Source organism: Rissa tridactyla, chromosome 14 (genome assembly GCF_028500815.1).
Source record: "Rissa tridactyla isolate bRisTri1 chromosome 14, bRisTri1.patW.cur.20221130, whole genome shotgun sequence".
Taxonomy (NCBI): domain Eukaryota; kingdom Metazoa; phylum Chordata; class Aves; order Charadriiformes; family Laridae; genus Rissa; species Rissa tridactyla.
Window position 1 is genome coordinate 15135150 of NC_071479.1, and position 21604 is coordinate 15156753.

Consider the following 21604-nt stretch of genomic DNA (forward strand, 5'->3'; position numbering starts at 1 on the left):
TGTGTGACAGGGGATGTGATATACCCACTCAGTGCCATGCTCTTTGGCCCAGGTGTCTATGAGGCTGTTTCGGAAATGAGTCCCGTTGTCCGACTCGATTCTCTCTGGGGTACCATGTCGCCACAGGACTTGCTTTTCAAGGCCCAGGATAGTGTTCCGGGCAGTGGCATGGGGCACAGGGTGTGTTTCCAGCCATCCAGTGGTTGCTTCCACCATTGTGAGCACATGGCACTTGCCTTGACGGGTTTGTGGCAGTGTGATATAATCAATCTGCCAGGCCTCCCCATATTTATATTTCAGCCATCGTCCTCTGTACCAAAAAGGCTTCAAACGCTCCACTTGCTTGATTGCAGCGCATGTCTCACATTCACGGATGACCTGTGCAATAGTGTCCATGGTCAAGTCCACCCCTTGGTCACGATCCCATCTGTATGTCGCGTCTCTTCCTTGATGGCCTGAGGAGTCACGGGCCCATCGAGCTGTGAATAGTTCACCCTTATGTTGCCAGTCCAGATCCACCTGAGCCACTTCAATCCTAGCAGCCCGATCCACCTGCTGGTTGTTCTGATGTTCCTCCGTGGCCCGATTCTTCGGTACATGGGCATCTACATGGCGTACTTTCACAACCAGATTCTCTGTCCGGGCAGAAATATCTTGCCATAGGTCAGCAGCCCAGATGGGTTTGCCTCTGTGCCGCCAGTTGCCTTCCACTGCTGTAACCACCCCCACAGAGCATTTGCCACCATCCATGAGTCAGTGTAGAGATAAAGTACTGGCCATTTTTCTCGCTCGGCAATGTCCAAAGCCAGCTGAATGGCTTTCACCTCTGCAAACTGGCTCGATTCACCCTCTCCTTCACTGGCTTCTGCAACTTTTCGTGTAAGACTCCACACAGCAGCCTTCCACTTTCGATGCTTTCCCACAATCTGGCAGGACCCGTCAGTGAACAGGGCATATTTCTTCTAATTTTCTGTCAGTTTATTATATGGTGGGGCCTCTTCTGCACGCGTCACCTCCTCCTCTGGTGACATTCCGAAATCCTTGCCTTCTGGCCAGTCCATGGTCACTTCCAGAATTCCTGGGCAACTGGGGTTTCCCATTCGAGTTCGCTGTGTGACCAGTGCAATCCACTTACTCCATGTAGCATCAGTTGCATGATGTGTGGTGGGGACCCTTTCTTTGAACACCCAGCGCAGCACCGGCAGTCGAGGTGCTGGGAGGAGCTGCGCTTCTGTGCCAACCACTTCCGAAGCAGCTCGAACCCCTTCATATGCTGCCAATATCTCTTTTTCTGTTGGAGTGTAGCAGGCTTTGGATCCTCTGTATCCCCGACTCCAAAACCCCAGGGGCTGACCTCGGGTCTCCCCTGGTGCTTTCTGCCAGAGGCTCCAGGTAGGGCCGTTCTCCCCGGATGCGTTGTAGAGCGCATTTTTAACGTCTTGTCCTGCCCGGACTGGCCCCAGGGCCACTGCATGGACTATTTCCTGTTTGATTTGTTCAAAAGCTTGTCGTTGCTCAGGACCCCATTTAAAGTCATTCTTCTTCCGGGTTACTTGATACAGAGGGCTCACAATTAGACTGTAATCTGGGATATGCATTCTCCAAAAACCCACAATACCTAAGAAAGCTTGTGTTTCCTTTTTACTCGTTGGTGGAGACATAGCTGCTATTTTGTTGATCACATCCATTGGAATCTGACGGCGTCCATCTTGCCATTTTATTCCTAAAAACTGGATCTCCTGCGCAGGTCCCTTGACCTTACTTCGTGTTATGGCAAAACCAGCTTTCAGGAGGATTCAGACTATTTTACCCCCTTTCTCAAAAACTTCTTCTGCTGTGTTTCCCCATACAATGATGTCATCAATGTACTGCAGATGTTCTGGAGCTTCATCCTGTTCCAGTGCAGTCTGGATCAGCCCATGGCAAACGGTGGGGCTGTGTTTCCACCCCTGGGGCAGTCGATTCCAGGTGTATTGGACGCCCCTCCAAGTGAAAGCAAACTGTGGCCTGCACTCTGCTGCCAAAGGGATTGAGAAGAATGCATTCACTATATCAGTCGTAGCATACCGCTTGGCTGCCTTGGACTCCAGTTCGTACTGGAGTTGTACCATGTCCGGCATGGCAGCACTCAGCGGTGGTGTGACTTCATTCAGACCACGATAGTCTACAGTTAGCCTCCACTCTCCATTAGATTTTCTCACCGGCCACATGGGACTGTTAAAGGGTGAGCGAGTCTTGCTGATCACTCCTTGAACCTCTAGTTGACGAATCAGCTCATGGATGGGAATCAGAGAGTCTCGGTTAGTGCGATATTGCCGCCAATGCACCGTTGTGGTAGCAATCGGCACCTGTTGTTCTTTGACCCTCAACAACCCCACAACAGAAGAATCCTCCGAGAGACCAGGCAAGGCAGACAACTGTTTAACTTCCTCCGTCTCCAAGGCAGCTATGCCAAAGGCCCAACGGTACCCTTTTGGGTCCTTAAAATACCCTCTCCTGAGGTAATCTATACCAAGGATGCATGGAGCCTCTGGGCCAGGCACAATGGGATGTTTTTGCCACTCATTCCCAGTTAGGCTCACTTCCGCCTCCAGTACAGTCAACTCTTGGGATCCCCCTGTCACCCCAGAAATACAAATGGGTTCTGCCCCTCTATAGCTTGATGGTATTAAAGTACACTGCGCACCCGTGTCCACTAGAGCCTTATACTCCTGTGGGTCTGATGTGCCAGGCCATCGAATCCGCACCGTCCAATAAACCCGGTTGTCCCTTTCCTCCACCTGGCCGGAGGCAGGGCCCCTCTAATACTGGTCATAGTATCCATTACTCACTTCTTGCATAAATGACTTGGAACTTCCTTCAAGAGGATCAGAAGCAACATCAGGCCTTCTGCTCTGTCTGGGGAACGGCCCACTGGAAACTAGGACAGCACTTTTCCTGGAGGGATCCCCTTTTGTGGTTGTCCTTCCTTGCAACTCCTCTACCCATGTCCGCAGGATCGAAGTAGGTTGTCCATCCCACTTCCTCATGTCCTCTCCGTGGTCACGCAGGTAGAACCACAGGGTGCCTCGTGGTGTGTACCCTCCGTACTCTCTCTCTTGAGTGGGGAAATGCCTGCTTCTAATAGCTGAGACACTGGCCTGTACAGGTGGGGAGTAGGAGATATTCTCTTCAAGTTGCTGGACCTTCCGCGACAGTTTCTCCACAGCTGAGACAAGAAGAGAGACTTTCTTCATATTGCCGGAGCCGGCCAGGCACCTCATCCACCGTTGGTCCCTCTTCACCTTTCCATTCCATTACTGCCAGGGAGTTGGCATATGATGATGGTGCGCTCCGTACAAACTTCCGCCACATGGGCCTTGTGCATTGCACCTCATCGGGGTCTGTGGGTAAGTCTGCATTGTCCAAGTCATAATAAATCATCTCCCGCACGGCTAATTCTCTCAGTTACTGGATACCTCTTTCCATGGTAGTCCACTTGCTTGGTTGACATACAACATCTTCAGTGAAGGGGTACCTCTCCCTCACGCCTGACAGGAGTCGTTTCCAGAGGCTGAGGGCTTGGGTCTTCTTCCCAATTGCCTTGTCAATGCCGCCTTCCCTAGACAGGGATCCCAGCTGCCTGGCCTCCCTACCTTCTAATTCCAGGCTACTGGCCCCGTTATCCCAGCACCGGAGCAGCCAGGTGAAAATGTGCTCACCTGAAAGTTGGCTAAAATTTTTTTGCATATCCTGCAGATCACTCAAGGATAGGGATCGAGTAATTATCTCTGGTTCTGCCTCTTCCTCCTGCTCTCGTGATGACCCTGGTTCATCATCATCTCTTACTAAGCGAACTGATTTCTTCGTGTACTTCTTCTGTATGGGGGCAACTGATACTGGCACGGGTTCATTCCCTGGTTCAGTGGCAGTGGCTGCTACGGGGGTTGGAGTAGTCGCAGTGGCTGTCACAGGGGTTGCAGTAGCCGCAGTGTCTGCCGGTCTGGTTTCCATCTCTTCCCCCTGAGGGTGCTGCATAATCGGGGAAATAATCGGGGAAGGAAGGCACTGTTTCAAGCCTCTTCTCTCAAGGTACATTGGTACTGAAGTTTGAAAATAAGCACTGAGGCTGAGTAGATCATCCCCCTGGTGGCATCTCACACAGCTGTCACCTCTTCTACCACCCACCAGCCCCGAGAGGCGAAGGCACACTCTGCAGCCGGCTGACCTTGGTTGTTATAGCAATAAGTATAATCAAGAGTCTCTGTGCACACCATTCCGTGGCACAAACTGTCTTATCACTCTGAACGAACCGTTTCAGACACAACATGCTGTTAATTTCAGAGAGTTAGAAGAGGCCTAGCTAACAAATAAGCTATGTGCTCACAATGGTGGAAGCAACCACTGGATGGCTGGAAACACACCCTGTGCCCCATGCCACTGCCCGGAACACTATCCTGGGCCTTGAAAAGCAAGTCCTGTGGTGACATGGTACCCCAGAGAGAATCGAGTCGGACAACGGGACTCATTTCCGAAACAGCCTCATAGACACCTGGGCCAAAGAGCATGGCATTGAGTGGGTATATCACATCCCCTGTCACACACCAGCCACCGGGAAGCTAGAACGATACAATGGATCGTTAAAAACTACACTGAGAGCAATGGGTGGTGGGACTTTAAAACATTGGGATACACATCTAGCAAAAGCTACCTGGCTAGTTAACACCAGGGGATCTACCAATGGGGCTGGCCCTGCCCAATCAAAACTTCCACGTACCGTAGAAGGGGATAAAGTCCCCGTAGTGCACACGAAGAATACGCTAGGGAAGACAGTCTGGGTTAGTCCTGCCTCGGGCAAAGGCAAACCCATCCGTGGGATTGCTTTTGCCCAAGGACCTGGGTGCACTTGGTGCGTGATGTGGCAGCATGGGGAAGTCCGACGTATACCTCATGGGGATCTGATTTTGGGTGAGAATAGCCAATGAATCAAATTGTGTGCTGTTAATTGCTAAGTAACACTCTCACTGTATGTGCTCATTACTATAATTGCTATCAGTTGTACTATGAGTAAGGCACAGGGGTGATGGGATAAGAACTGACCTCAGCAGCTGGCGCCCAGCAACTTCCTCAAGATCTACGTCTTCAGCCCACGGATTGTGTGCATGAGCCACACCGGGTGCACCAGTCACAACCTCCGAAAATACAGCATGCAACAGACCAGCACCACCCAGCATCTCACCTGCCCTGAGAGACTGTTCTAACAGGTGGAGCCCAAAGCCATGGATTAAAAGAACTCAACGGACGCTTTGGAGGGATGGCCCATAAACTAAGGGCATTATATCCGCATGAATATACATGTGTATATATATATATATGACAGGGGAAAGTGGTGGCAATTCATTGGAACCTGTAAGATCCGGGCATGGCATAGATGGTATGGAATAAGGGGTGGATGATGTCCTGGTTCCGGCGGGGATAGGGTTAATTTTTCCTGGCATTCCATGCCATGTGAGCCATGCCCACCCTGAGCTGCTGGCGGAGGGGGCAGGAAGTCACCGTTTGGAGCAGGCTGGGGCGTCCCGGGTCCGGTCGGTGAGCGGCGGGGAGCGGCGGTTCCGTAATCGTGTTTGTATATTCCTCTGTCCGTGTGATTGTTGTTGTTTGCTTGTTCCCTTTGCCGTTCTGTTAAACTGCCTTTGTCTCAACCCAAGAGTCCTGTATTGGGAAGGCCCGAGCGAGCGGCACATGGTTCTTTGTTGCCGTCTGAGGCCAAACCACAACATTCAGGTTTCATCACTACTGTGTTATCCTGAAGAACACTTCTAGAACACTGTTAGTATCATATAACGGTTAATATCACGCAGCTCGGAACTAAGTCTTCTCACCCAGGGTCGAATTTCCTTGGGGTACACATTGAGCTTCCCCATTCTCCAGCATCACCCACCAAGTACCTCCAGGTCCTTGAGCAAAAACAGTCCCACGAATGGGTTTGCCCTTGCCTGAGGCAGGAAAAACCCAAACAGTTTTCCCTAACCTATTCCTTTCATGCTGTTCTCCTGTCCCGTAGGGATAGAAGAGACTCTTTAGAGACCCAATTCAACAGTCCCATAAAAACAAAGAATGTTTCCACATTAATTGAGATATATATATACTTTTATATGTATATATATCTATACCTTGGTAGATCATAATTTCTCTTGGGAGTTATACCGTTCTCTTCTTTATACCTTATTATATTCTTACCATAGGTAAGAATGCCTTACCTATGATCCTAAGTAACAAACCAAAACCCGCTACTTATTGACTGCCCTCTGTGTTGTGCTCTGGTTCTGTAATGAAACGGTTGGTACTAACTACGAATTCCTGTGGAGGAGGAGAACGTAGTGTGCGGCAAACAAACCATCCAGCACTGTGCCGAGAATCAGAAAGCCCAAACCCGAGGGCTGAAGGATGAGTATGTGATGATACATGCATAAATACGCGTGTTGTGTTCCTTGGGTTTTTTTTCTTCATTACTTCATTGGTAAGTAATGAAGTACTCTCCTCTACCTGTCCCCGAATGTCAACAGAGGAGACTGTATTTCTTTCTTGCTAATTGCCTTTGGCGTGAAGTCGGCAACCTTGTATTTGAGATTCTGTGTGGGATGTTCCGGGTCAGTCTCACCTCGAGGACAAAAAGCCCAATGTTTGTATCTAGGACCAAAAACAACGGAGAAGATACTCTCCTCGTCATGTCGCGTTTTTAAAAAATGAGTGTTTTTCCTTCAGAAGCCAAACAGGTGGGGATGGGTCAGCTGAGACCCATTTTTTGAAATGTCAAGTCACCAAGCATGTGGTAGCTACAAATTGGAACCACAGAGAGCTTCTCATCATTGCTTTGAGCAATGCAGTAACTTTCACAGCTTCACAGGGAGACGCTCAAGAGTACTTGAAATACTGGAAATTTAATTTCACTTGGTGCAGTGGAGGCTCAGTAAAATGAAAAACAGGGTTTAAGCCAGCAAATCTACAAGCACAGGTCACTCGCCGAGGCAAACAGCTCCGGTGCTGGCACGTCGGCAGCAGAGCCGGGCAATGGTGGCGAAAAGGGGCTTTTTCCGAGTTTTTCTGAGGCCGGGAGAAGACCGGGCAGTGGCAGGGACCCGCAGGGAGCCCGCAGCTGACAGCTGATGCGAGAGCGTCTGACGAGGCCGGGGCGGAGCCTGCAGCAGCAGCGGCAGGTTTAAAGGAGGCGTAACCGCCACCAACGGTCACTGGCTGAGGCAAGTGAGCCTGCAGCAGCAGCGGCCAGCCCCCAGCCCCTTCAAAGGCGGCCCAAGGGAGTGCGGGGAACAGGGCGGGCAGACAGGGCATGGCGCGTCAGTTCGCGTGGAAGGGCGCAGGACGCTCGGGGGGGAAGGTCAGCCATGGTCTCCAACTGAAGGACGCAGCTTCCCGCATCTGCTGCACCTGCCAGAGCAGACGTGGCCGTACCAACTGAGCTCCCCTGGAAGCACGCAGCCCCCCAGGTCGCCGGCTGCAGAGAGTGCCTTAATCTCCCAGGGCTGGTGGGTGGTAGAAGAGGTGACAGCTGCGTGAGGTGCCACCAGGGGGATGATCTGCTCAGCCTGGCAGCAGAGCTGAAAGAGGAAACAGAAGGGCTGCGGAGCATCAGGGAGAGTGAGAAAGGAATGGATTGGTGGAAGCAGACTCTGACCTCCCTGAGTCAAAAACCAGAAGAGCCCCCAAAAAAACCCCGAGCTGAAGGAGATCTGGTCCCTTCGCCCTGCCACTGAAGGCAGTGGCCAAAAGGAGGCCAGTGAATGGAGGCTAGTCCCTACGAGGGGAGGGAAGCGAACTCCCTCCTTGCCCACATCCCCCGACCAGGTGCCTCTGCACAACAGGTATGAGGCTCTTGAGGAGGGAGGCCAGCCCATGGATGGCATGGAAGATGGTTTGGCTACACCAGAAGAGATGCCGGGACCAGCAAGGCCTACCCCCAGTTTAAAAACTGCCTCTGCAAGGGAGAAGAGGCGGGTTATAGTAGTAGGCCCAATATGCCGCGCAGACCCTCTTGACAGGGAGGTATGCTGCCTCCCCGGGGCCGGGGTCAGGGACGTCACTTGAAAACTTCCCAGCCTGGTTAAATCTGGCTAGGGGCATCAAGGATAACAAGAAAAACTCCTATGAGTACGTCACGGGTACAGGCAAGACTAGGGAAGGTGTGGGCCCTCTCAGGAAGGACACAGGAGACCTGGTCACCCAGGACACGGAGAAGGCTGAGATGCTGAATGACTTTCTCGCCTCGGCCTTCACCAGCAAGGGCTCCACCCACACCACCCAAGTTGCAGGATGCAAAAGCAGGGTCTATGAGAATGAAGCAGCGCCCACTGTAGGAGAAGATCAGGTTCAGGACCATCTGAGGAACCTGAAGGTGCATAAGTCCATGGGACCAGATGAAATCCATCCACGGGTCCTGAGGGAGCTGTCAGATGAAGTCGCCAAGCCTCTTTCCATTATATTTGAGAAGTCGTGGCAGCCTGGTGAAGTTCCTGCTGATTGGAAAAGGGGAAACAGAACGCCCATTTTCAAAAAGGGAAAAAAGGAAGACCCAGGGAACTACAGGCCGGTCAGTCTCACCTCTGTGCCTGGCAAGGTCATGGAGCAGATCCTCCTGGAAACGCTACTAAGGCACATGGGAAATAGGGAGGTGATTGGTGACAGCTTCACCAGTTTGGCTTCACCAAAGGCAAACTCTGCCTGACATTGACAAATGTCTTACTCTTTGGTGTCTTTGGTGAAATTACAATAGAAACTGTGGCGGCTCTCTGTCAGTGAACGGACTTATTTCAGAGATAACTCACATAATACGTGTGCTTATTTTTGAACTTCAGTACCAATGTACCTTGACAGAAGAGGCTTGAAACACAAGGAAGCGCCTTCCTTCCCCGATTCTTTCAAAACACGCTGGATTCTTTCAAAACTGCTTGGGATGGGAAGTGGCTAATTGTACTAATATTGACTCCTCCATCCAACAAAGAAGGAACTGCAACATGCCATTACAAATTCTACTTTTGTAGCCCTCCAAAACACTGTCAAGTTGCTTTACAAATGCTAATCAATGTCTCCTGAAGTCTAGTAGGTTGAAACGCTCTGGCGATACCACTTGACTTGGTCATTGCAGAGTTGTATGGCGGAGAACAGAACTCCTGAGTTTTCATAAGAACCATTTTATTTGGAAAACAAATATACAGCTCTGGTGACAGAAGAAGTCGGTAAAGTTGTCCTGAATGGTCCCTGTTTAAGAAAAACATCTGCCACGCTAACTGCACCTGCAACAGCACCTGCAACGTGGTCTCCATCTGCGTTTCCATCTTCAATTTTATCTGCATCCGCACCGGCATCCCCAAAGATGCCTTCCTCTGAAATGGTACCTGCATCAGCAACGCTCCCTCTGTCTGCAAGGGCATCTGCAATGCTCTCTGCACTCCGGTTGTGTCTACATCTGCAGTGGCGCACGAAAGGGTATCTGGTGTGGCATCTGTCTCTCCCATGGCATCTCCGTCTGCAGTTGCATCTGAAAGACTACCTGGTTTCTGCAAGGGCGTCTGCAGCGGTATCTGTGTCTGCCACGGCCTCTACAACGGCATCTGCACCTGCAACGGAATGGGCGGTGGTATCTCTGATGGTATCAGTACGGGTGTCCCTGCCTGTATTGGTGCCGGCGTCTGTGAAGGTCTCTGTACGGTGCCTGTGTGCCCAATTGTACCTGCGTCTGCGTCTGTGCTGGCATCTGTCTGTGTCCTAAGTCTGTGCGTGGTGGGAGTTCTGCTGTCCAACAGGAGTCCAACGCCCTGTCCGTGTTGGCCTTCATGCGCGCTGCCAGGCGGGAGAACCTCCGTCCGCTGGAAGTGCCCTCCAGGCTGAAGAGGCGCTCCAGTAAGGAAAGGCAGCAGCTCTGCTGCAGCAGCCAGGCCAGCCTCTTCATCCTGCTGCACGAGAGAAACTGCTGCGCCCAGAGGCTCTCGCTGTACAGCGCTAAATCAGCCAGGGCTGGGGGAAAGCAGGGCGGCGGACAAGCCAGTCGCACCTCCTGGGAGGAAAGGGAGCTGATGGAGAGGAAGGGGGCAAACAAAGCAGTGCCGCCAGGGGAAGCTGACCGCTCGAGAGGGCGCGTTGGCGCTACAGCGCCCGGGGGCCCAAGCAAAGCTGGGAACCGGCAAGAAAAGGGTTATCGCCCTCTGAGCTTCCTCGCTCTCACACCTCACCCCCACCCACTGCTCCTTCCCAGGCTCCTGAGCCCTGCCCCTCGTCAGCCTCTACTCCCTGTTTGCAGCTCTCTGTCCCCAGCCACCACCAAGGCCCTGCCGCCGTCGACGCGTGCCGGCAGGCACAGCCCCGGCTGTGAGCTGCTTTCTACCCAGGGGGGAAGGAGCGTGCAGGGGGGAGGGAGTGTGGGGCTCTGTCGTTCCCCATTCCACCCGCATATCGCTCCTTAACCCCTCGGTCCTGTAAGGGCCGTGCGTCAAGTCACGTGTGGCTTCAAGCCCAGGCAGGTCTGGGACCAGGTAGGAAATGGCTCTTCCTCCCCTAGGTTCTCAGTTCTGCTCCTTACCGGCCCTTCTGCAGAAGGCAGGCTGCTCTTCTGACGTAAGCGACACAAGGCAACTTTTCCACCTGAGCCTTGACAAAGGCGCCAAGGAAGGTCTCGGGGAAGTTCCTTCTGAGCAAGCTCAAAGCCTGCCTCATCATTTTCTCTGCCAGCTGAAGGCGTTGCATACACCAGCAAACCTGCAGAGGAAAAGGGAAACACCCTGATCTGCTCGAGTCGGCCAAGAGACTGCCGGAGTCTGCCGGTGGCTGGTGATGCCAGGGATAGCCCCTGCAGCCGGGGAAAGCATCCAGCTCCATCCCCCAGGACACCCCTCCAGACCTCCCCATCTCTTTACCTCCCCTTTGAGGCTGAAGAAGGTGGCCTCTTCAAAGCAGGCTATCGCAGTGGCTTTCATCTTCCTCAGGACCTCCGCTTCGTTCAGCTTCATGAGGGCCTTTGCGCAAGCACAGAGAGAGCAGGCGAGCGTGATGCAGAGCCCATGGCCGGCCTCGTCCTCCCCTGTTGCCTCTGGCATCTGTCTTAAGAGGGCCCGTTTCTCCCCCTGCTGATGCCCGCCCCAACACAGTCACGCCGGCTCAGAGCACAGGCACCAGTGCTCCTTCAGGTCCCCTCCCTGCTAATTCCCCTCCTGCTATGGGCACGGTGGCCTGTGTCTCCGTCCACAGAAGAGGCAAGCCGGAGGAAGAAGTCAGGCTCTGACCCCAGCATGTCCCTTCCAAGGCCCCGTCAAGGCACGCCCTATTGCAGCGGTGAAGTTGTCCTGCCCAGAGCCAGCTGACTGAGAGGACTCCGTGCACGGTGGGCACTGGCGAGCGAGGCAACTCACCATGTAGCTGTTGGAGACGTGCAGGTAGGCAGCAGCACACTCCAGAAGGTAGTAAAAGGCTCGGTCGGCATCGCCCATTGCCACGTAGTGGCGAGCCAAAGGCACAAGCACCGATTCCACGATGGCTCGGCATTCACACCAGTGTGTGCCGTTGTGCTGCCTGTCGGTCTCGTCGGGCAGCTCAGTTGTCTCTTCGCCCTCTGGCAGAAGCCGCTCCGCCACACTAGTCAGAGCACCGTTCCCAGGGGAAGAAGAGAGCAAAGAATGCACAGGCATCACCTACACTGGTCTTTTGCCCCACAGAGAGGCCATCAAAAGCCCTTTGTTCAAAAGAGAGCGCGAGCCCACGGGCAGGCATGACTCCTACAGCTGCTTTGTAGCCAGGGAGAAGAAGACAAGCTGGGCTTTCTGTCACCTCCCCCAGGCAAACCACCTGGCTCCCTTGTGGTGGCTTTTTGCCTGCAGATCTTGTAGCGCTCCTCTCGAGGAACTGGAAAGCAAGGCCTGCTCCAGGGTAGTGTGACCATCACTAGGAGCCCACGGGCTTCCTCCAGCACTGTCTCACCTCCGTGGCCATCTCTTCCCCGCTCCCACCTCACAGAAAGCCTCTTCCTTAAGCTAGAGTCACAACCGGCAGGCAAATGCCAGCGCTTCCTTGGTCTCCTCTGGAGACCCCTGAGGCCCCTGCCTTTACAGAGAATCAAACCCTTGTCTGCTCACCCAGTTTCCTCCTCCATGAAAGCCTGCTGCTCTGCGGCATCTGCAAAGAAAACAGGGGGTTAGACACCTCCTCGCCTGCCCCAGGGGAAGAGCTGCTCTCGCTCTCCCACTGGGCTTCAAGGACCCTTGCGAGGGTGCCGACACGCTGAGCAAAGTCTGCGGTGGTTGTCCTCAGCGCCTGGGCTCGTCCCCGGCAGACCTCCTCCCAGCCGATCCCCAGCATACACCCCTGGGCTCCTGGAGGGCCCGGGCTGTGGAGCACGGTGCACAGCGTACCCCCAGTGGCGTGGGTCCTATCCTGCTTCAGCTCTTCTCCAGCCAGCACCAAGGCCTCCCAGCTGCATGAGTCGCCTCCGTCGGCAGGGTCCCGACAGCTGCCTCCGTCCTGGCTGCTGGTGACGGCGAAGTGGTGGAAGGCGACAAACTCCCCTTGGCCGCAGCTCCTGCTTTGTGCGCGTGCTGCTCCAGGAAGGCGGCACACTTGCCGCGCAAGGCGACTCGCTGCCTCCCGGGACACAGCTCGTACGCAGCCTTCTGCAGCAGCGGGACGCAGAAGGCCAAGACGCCAGGCTGCTGCTCCTCGGTCCTCGTGCTGGGAGAGGGCCTCTGCACACCTGCAAGGCAAAGGGCCTTGGCATCAGCCCCAGCTCAGGGCCGTCGCAGCCGGGGCACGAGAGTCATGCCTTGGCGTGCACCCTTGCCAGCCAACCAGCACTGCTGCACACCGAGCCTTGCAGCACGGGGCAAAAGGGCCCAGCTTGCCTTGCTGACGCTAGCCCAGCCCCGCGGACACAGCGCTCAGCTGCGCTCCAGGCAGGAGCTGGGCATGTCACCACCAGCCCAAGCAAGCCCCGTCCAGCACTTTCTCCCTGCTCTTGGCAAGGCAGTCCCCAGCCTCCTGAGCTTCCTCCTGCGCCACAGGGGAGTCAAAGCTGAATAAAAGCCCGTCAAGGGCCCCGGGGCAACCTGGAGAGCATCTTTGATCAGGTGGCTGGGAGAGGATGTCAGGGACTCCACACGCCCTCCCGTGCCTGCGCTACGAGCAGCACTCGGGATGGCACTTGGTGGGAACCTCCCTCCAGCGCAAAGCTAGCGGGCTTTGAGACTGACCCGTAAGGTCTTTGAACAACCCATCGCAAAGAGCCGTGCCTGCCTGAGCCCCAGCCACCCCTCACGGCAGGGGAAGCGCACCATGCCCTGGGGAGCCCTGCCGGGACACAGCTGGGAGCTCCCTTGTCCACCTGCCCGCTACCACTTACTGCTCTCCACCTGCGAAGAGGTGGCTGGCCCCTCGGTAGGATCTTGCACATCTTCTGGCACCTCTGTGTTTTTCAGCCACCTCAGGATGTTGTCGCTCACCAGCTCGTCCAAGGAGGAATTCATATGGGTCCTGAGGCCAGTGGGAAGGATGTGCAACAGGAGCTGGGTGGTAAACACCGGCCCGATGATGGCTGCAAACTTCACAACCATCCGCGTCAGCGGCTGCATCCGATCCAGCTGAGTCAGCGCAATCTCTGTCAAGAAGAAACAACACGTCTCTCTTGCCTCTTCCCCATGCTGAGGCTGGAGAGGCTGGAAAGTTTCAACCCATGAGATGGGGTAGACTTTGGCCTCCTCTGCTTGCGGCTGCACCTACTGGGCAATCGCAACCCAGGGTAGGCATCTTCAAACTGGCTCCGCTCCTGATGGAATCGCAGGCCATGAGGCCTGGGGAAAAGCCAGATGCTCAAACAAATGCTCCCCCACCGAGGGCAGGGAGGGCAGGACCCAGCAGGTATGCGCATCCCATGATGTGCCCTACCAGATCTGGAGTAGGCTTTTGCCCAACAGCGCACACAGAGAACTTTCCCCACATCACAGGTGGACACAGAGCTCCCCACAACGCTTGCCTTAACTTGGCCAGACAATACTATTCCTTTCTCTTGGTTTTCTTTTTTTTTTTTTTTTTTTTTTGGACAAAGCCACTTCACAGCAGGAATACTTTAGCATGATGTTTCTTCACAATTCATAACAAATGTCTATGGCCAGAGAGGTTTGGTTTGGATTAAGTGCCTTGAGACCAGCATTAGCTGGGGAACTTAAAAAGAGAACAGCAACACAGATGCTGCGTCAAAGTTGGGACAGAGGCAAGTCAAAGCCTTTTCCCAGCAAAGTATTTGTTTTGGTGAGAAAAGGGAGCCATTTCAGTGTTGCACGGATAACCTTTTCTCTCCTACCTGCTGACGGAGAGCAGCCAGCAGGCTCACAGGAGGGGAAAGCGGCTGCCTGCAGCCCCAGGCCTGTTTCTGGTGGGACCGGAGCCCCCTTCCCAGCAGAGCCCCCACGCTGAGAGGGTGACTCTGCAGCACACGGATGCCCGGCCTCCCTCCAGCCCCTGCCCCGGGAAGGAGCCCCAGCACAGCCGACAGCCGGCAGAGCGGCGCTCGGCTCCTTACCTTTCAAGGGGATGGGCAGCGCGGTGTTCTCCAGGGTCACGCCTGGCCTGAGGAGGCAGACCCTCCCGTCATTCCCCGCCTCGGAGCTCCAGGTTGCTGCGAGGGATGAAGCCTCGGCTGCAGATGCTGGGCGGAGCAAGAGAGCACCGATAAGGCAGTTCGCAAAGCGACTCGCAGCTCGCGAGCGCTTCACGATTCACTTGGGATGGGACAAGTCGCCCCTGACATGGTCCAGTGCCTGCCCTGAATGTGGTGGTCATGAAGCAGAGCAAAACAGTTCCCACCAGTTCCCAGCCAGGGAAACTGCTGGTGCTAATGCAAGACGTGGCCTCAGTCCTGGCTCTTCCCAAGGCCGCGGCACTCTGGCTGGCATTGCTCTCTCGGATGGCATTACCACCGTTTTCTTCCGTTACCGGCACTCTTGTGGGGATTTACGGTTTGGCATTCAAGTTTCCTGGGCTCGTCCCTCACCTCAAGCTGGCGTTTGTTCTCAAGTGAGCTAGCCTTTGGCCAAGTTAAACTGCATGCCCATTGGAATGCCTAAGAAACACCACAAGCACATGTGCTTCGGAAGGATTTCCCCTGTGTTTTAGCCCCACAACCCCCGCCCCAAGAATGTAGGTCCCTCCGAGCCACCAGAACTCACTGCCCCTGCTTTGCCTGTCCCAACAGCAAGGCGCACAGGAGCCCGCACCTCCGCCAGACCAAGATCTGACTCTGCCCAGAGCCACGGGGGAACAACGGGGCAAGACTCTGCTGTGGAGAACACGCCACAGCAACTCGCTAGTCGCAGCCAAGGTGCTTACTGATCAGGCTCTCCCAGTTGTCCTTTGCTTTTCCAGACTGCCTCCGGGTGCAGAACTGGAGCATGTCGTTGGCACGAAGGCAGCGCAGCAGCTCCTCGCAGTAATATGGGATCCCTGAGCTGGTTCGGATCAGGAACCTGCACAGGAGCAGACCCGTCGGGGACCAGCACAAGGAAAGTAAGGTGAAACACAGTTCAGCTGGGCGGCCAGTCACTCAGGCATACCAGGGTAGCCAGCATCTTCATCACAGCTACACCTCACTTTGGAAAGGGATCGTCCTCCCGCTGCCTTGGGATTTTGTGCCCCCTGAACCCTCCAGCCTTCGCCGAAGCCCACGGGAAAAGAATTGCGGACAATGCCCAAAGCGCAGAGCAGCGAGCCCTGCCTTTCTTCTCCTCAGGAGCCTGGAGAGGATGGACCTCTGCCCCGGGGAATCTCCCCCACAGCCCAGCCACCCAGACCAAGGCCTTTTCTGTTCACACCCAGACACAGCTGGGCTCAGGACTCTTCCTCCCTTCCTCCCTGTGCGGCAGCCAAGGCTGACACCTCCCAGGCTGGGTGTCTCGGGAGTTGCCCGCTCTCAGCGCACACCCACCAGGGTGAGGCATAACAAGCCGCCCACGCCTGGCACTCGCTAGAGTCCGGGATGCTTCTAGCGGCCCTGCGCTCCCTTGCCTGGGGGGCTGATTCCCTACCACGGTCAGCAGAGGTTCAGGCCCTCAGGAAGAGCTCCCCTGCCTCCAACTTACCTCACCAGATCCCTGGGGATGCTGACCACTCCGAGCTCCTTGCAGACTTTCTGCATCACAACTGAAGCTTTCAGCTTGTCCAGATGAAGATAAGTGATTTTCTGGGACGTGGCGTTGTCTGCTGCGGCTTTGCGAAAGCTCTCTGTTATCTCGTAGCCTGGGGCTAAGCTCATGACCATGAAGAGGGAGACCTTTTGGAGCACGGGTGACATGATGAACCAGGAGTCAGGGTCGATGAAATGGGCATTGTCGATGACAAATATGCCAAAATCTCCTGTAAGGGTCTGAAAAAAAGCAGGTTGCTCTGAGGGGAATCCAGTGGATTCTCAGCTGTCTTGCAGGGGACGAGATTTAGCCTCCGGCTCTTGAGAGGATGCTCTGAAGTCTCTCCCCAGCCACTTTCCCGCTCGGAAGCTTACTGACTCTTTGAGACTGGAGGGTCATACCTAACATCACTTGCCCTGCAGAAGGGGGGAGCTCGGGCAAGGGAACCCAGAAGACATTGTTCCTCCTCCAGGGCACACTTTACGGGAGGAAAGTCCTCGGGTGTGTTTGTGGGGCTGCGGGGGGAAGTGGGGGGGCGAGGGCTTTCTCGGGCTCTGACGGGCCATGACCCAGGTGCGCAGTCATCCCGCCTGCTCACACCTCAGTGGTACAGAGCCCGCAGACGGCAGGGTTTTTCCTTCTCTGACCCAGGGGGAAGGAAGGAGAAATGCTCACCTTCTCCAGCACTTTCACCCGAGTCGAGTGCAATTCCAGTCTTCTTTGAGTTTCATCCATCTCGCGAACATTGTCCGAAATGGGGAACTGGCCAGAAAAGCAGAGTCAGGGAGAAACACGGCTCCGGGGCTCGGCACACCTACCCAGCACGCAAGACCGCAGAGCCCACCGTCTCTGACAGCCTCAGCACCTCACCTCTGCCCAGCACAGGGGCAGGGAGCCGCAGCGGGGACTCCACCCAGAGCCTAAAGCAAAGGCCCTCTGCTGAGGGTCTCTGCAGAGCTGGGGCTTGGGCTGAGCCGGTTCTCTGGCTGTGGGAATCGTGGGCTGGCTGGGGCAGACCCCTCGCACAGCGGTGACCTCGGCACGAGGTCAGGAACAGCCTCTCTCCAGTGCCACTTCCAGGGTGCCGAACAAGGCACCGGGCACTGCGGATGCGGCGCAGGACACCAGCCCCACAGACAGGGAGCCCCCCGGGCCCAGGCATGGCAAATGCACACTGTGACCCCCGCAATGCCCACCCCGGAGCTAAGGCACTCCCAGCAGCGTGCCCACTCAAGGTCAGACCCAGACAAGCTCAGGAGAAGGCCTTCTCAACGTCCACAGGGGCCTCTGGCTCTCACCTTGACACCGAAAATGTCATTGAGGAGGCAGTAGCTGCTCTCTTCGATTGTCCCTTGCAGCTTTGTCTTCAGCACGCGCTGCCTGTCGCCGCGCGATTCACAGTCCTGGAGGCCCAGGGCCCTGGCCATCAGCATGCGGATGGCAGAGAAGGGCTGCCTCATGTCGATCTCCAGCAGTTCCAGGGCAACCACCCTGCGGTGCAAAAGCAAAAGGCACTGAGATTCCCCACAGCCCCAGCCTTCTAAGACAAGAGGGGCGGAGGTGCCCTTTGGGGGGAGCTCTTCAGCCCCCCATCTCCAAGCGCTTCCCACAGAAGGCCAAGCCTTTCCCTCCTCGTACGAGAAAGGGCACAGAGGGGCAGTTGCTGCCAAGCCAGCGGGAGAGCCGGGTCCAGAGCCTGTGTCTCTGCAGCGCCGGCCTAGGTCTCCCTACGTGCCCCCTGCAGAGGAACTCACGGGGCTGAGAGGCAAGAACGGAGCAAGTGGTGGGTTTGCCTTTGGGCTCCAGACCTTATTGGTCTGCCTGCCAGAGCACAGGCCCCCGTGCTCCTCCTGGGAAACACGCCGAGGGCGAGCAGGGCTTCTGAGACAGGCAGCCCTGCTGTCTCTGGGGTCTGGAGTGGGATGAAAAGCACTGAGCTTGGGCTCTTTCCTTCTATCTGCGCCTGACCCAGGGGGGAAGGAGGAAAGGCCGTGGCTCCAGAAGCCACCTCCAACTCCCCAAAGAGGCAGAGGCGGGAGCGGAGCACGCAGGTGCTCCCAGGCAGTGTCTCCAGGAGGCTCTGTCGGGAGGCTGCAGTCCAAGGGCCAGGTACCCTGGCAGAGGGGCTGGAGCGTTTCGCGGCTGTCAGGGGATGGGCAGGGGCAGCGTCGCAAAGCTACAGGTGGAAAACCTGTACCTGTGGCCAGCATCCTGGCCTAGAGAGGCCAGTTCAGCAAGTAAGTGGCTCTTTCCACAGCCCATCGTGCCCTCAACCGCCAGGATGTTCCTTTGGCCTGAATCCCTATAGGCGTTCAAGCAGCTGACAAAGAGGTCAGTCTCCTGCTTCCGACCTGCGAAGACAAACCAGAGAACGAGCTGCTGGGGGCGTGCTGAAAAGCAAAGAGCCGTCCCTTTTGCGGGCACCCTCCACCGCAGCTTCCCTCCCCGCTACCACATCGGCCAGCCTGCCGGCACCCAGGCCTCCTTCCCACCTGCTCGTCCACGCTTGGGCACCTCTGCCTTCCTCAGAGCAGTCACGGGGCCACCTGCTTGCCTGCCCCACAGCGCAGCCCCCTCGCCCTCTCCCCTATCCCACAGGCACGGAGATTCTGCCGGCCCCATGCGACTCCCCGCAGCGATCCAGCACGAGACTGTAAGGGATGACTGCAGCCGGTTCAGGCAGCCGCGTCCCAAACAGACTCAAAGCATCTCCTCGCTGTGCCGTGAGCTGCACAGCACCTCCCAGTAGCTAAGGCAGCGTCGCCAGTCCCGTTCTGGTTTGGTCCGGGCTAGAGTTAATTTTATTCAGCAATAGCCTGTACAGGTCTATATTTTGTATTTGTGACCAAACATCGCTGTTGATAACACAACCAGGTTTTAGTTATGGCTGAAGAGCGCCTGCGCAGCGTCGAGGCCTTTTCCATTGCTCACGCTGCCCCGCTGGCGAACAGTCTGGGGGTGCACAAGAAGCTGGGAGGCGGCACAGCCGCCACAGCCGCCACAGCTGACCCCAACTGCCCAAAGGCCTATTCCAGACCATACAACGCCGTGCTCAGCAAGAAAATCCGGCGGAAAGGAGGAAGGGGGGACATTCGGAGTGATGGCATTTGTCTTCCCAAGTCACCGTCACACGTGATGAAACCTTGCTTTCCTCGAAATGGCAAGACGCCTGCCCGCCCATGGGAAGCGGTGAACGAATGCCTGATTTTGCTTTGGGCGTGTGTGCAGCTTTTGCTTTCCCTATTAAGCTGTCTGTATCTCAGCGCACCAGTGCTCTCACTTTAACCCTTCCGACTCTCTTCCCCATCCCACTGTGGGGAGCGAGTGGCTCTGTGGGGCTGAGCTGCCAAGCGGGGTTAACCCACAACAGGGCCCAAAACATTCGGCAAGACCCCGAGTGAATACAGGCATCCCCTGCCTCCTGACATTTCCGTGTCTTCGCCCAGATGCTGCCAAGAAAGCAGCTCTGAGGAGTAGAAGGAGGAGAACCCACCGTCAAAACTCTCCATCGATTTGGCAGAAGGAAATCTCTTTCCTGACCCCAAAGACAGGGATCAGTTTAGCCCCCAGGCTGTGAGCAGCTCCACAGTTGAAAGCAACCTTCCTACCAGCTCTGGAAGACAGCAGGGAGCAGCAGGCGCCCCACCTCGTTTTCCACCCAAAGATATCAAGCAAGCAGAGACCAAGACAGGCGGCGCTTTCTTAGGGCTGCTGCAGGCAACACCATCCCTGGTAAAAGCCTCTCCCTTCCCAGCAAGGCACTAAAAGTTACCAAGGGGAAGAACCTGGGCTTCAGAAGAGCAAGGCGTTCTCCACCTACCCAGCAAGGGGACGTACTCCGACCTCTTCTTGGTAAGACCCACGCCAAAGATGCTAGAAGCAGGGGAAAAGACAAGACAAGTCAATGAGATGGTGAGAAGCCAGGGGACCTAGAGAAGCAGCCTGGCGTGGTAGGGAAGGAGGTGCTCCTCGGGTACCGGCTTTTCTCTGGAGCAGGCTGTTATCCCCTGCACGCTTTCCCAGCCAAAGTTCAAGCTGACACGCTACGACAGCTTCAAGCGTAAAGAAGCCCAGCGGCCACGGTGGGACAGGAGAACATATCAAGAGTCCATCCCCAGAGGCCAAACCCAGAGAAACAGGAGAAGACACGTGAAAGAAGCCAGGGCGTGCTGTTGGCTGGGAGACAGCTTTACCACTTTGGCCAAGAACACCAAGCGTCTTTGAAAGGGGGACTTGTGTCCCTGAAGGGCTTGGGACGCCAAGCACCTGGCACCTTTGGCTCAAGTCTTCCCGCAGTCTCAAAGAGACGGCAGTGGTAACCTTCAAACCGTCCTCTAAAGGGAAGGTGAAATCCTGGCCCAGAAGAGCTGAGATTTCTGCAGGAAGACCTGAGGAAGAGTGTCCCGATGGTCCACGTTTCCCCATGGGGACCAGACCGGCCCAAAGCTTCCTGCTCGGAGCAGCTGGGACAGAAAACTCCTTGGGTCAGCATTCCCAGGGCACGTGGTGGAGCAAGCACAGCACGGAAAGCACAGCCCAAAGCCCTTTAGACCCAGCCCACAAGGCCAGGTTGTGTCTACCAAAACAGACAAACCTTCCCCATCCCTGTGGTTTCACTCCTGCTCTCTCAGCAGCTGGAGACAGCAGGGGAGAGGGGCAAAAAGCCTGCCACGCCAGGGCTTCCGACCGTCTCGGAGGACACTCACCTCTCCTCGGTGACCCCCACGTATTGATAGACAGGGCCAGGCTGCCTGAGGCCTTTCATCTCTCTCTCAGGCAGCTCCTTGAAGTAGGAAGCGGGCAGCCGGGAGGCGGCGTAGGTCACTGCATCACAGGACACCAGCCCAGGGTAGTGCACCATCATCCGGGCAGCCAAGTTCACCTTCCGGCCAAGGACTGCCAGAGGGAGAGCACGCGTTAGAGAGAGAGAGCATGCGTCGGTGTGGCCCGTGCCACCAGCCCCGCGGCACCCTTCCAGGCCAATACCTGTGTATTCGTGTCTCAGCGGGTGGCCAGTGACTCCGCAGAACATCGTCCCTCTGGTAACTGCCACAGACATTGTCCTGGCACACAGAGAAACAGCAGGGCTTGAGCAGCGCCCCAGGCGCAGTCCTGCCCGCCTGGCTTCATCCCTTCCCACACCTCCCCTCGGTGCCAGCCTGGGCCACCGGCTGCGCTGCCCTGCCAGCGTGGGTCTCGGGGACGTGGAGAGCTCAGGGGTGCAACATCTGCAGGTTGCAAGGGACAAGGGGCAGGGGCAGAGCACGGGCAGGGCCACAGCCCTCTTGTGAGCAAAGAGAGAGGGAAGAAGGCGCCCGCCATGTCACCGCCTGGCGATGACAGCCACTTGGGATCAGGTGGCTGGGCCCCATCCCCGTTCATGGGGCAGTGGCCCAGAAGGGCCTGCCTCTGGCCGCAGCGGCCTCTGGCCCTCACGAGGGCTCTTTCCA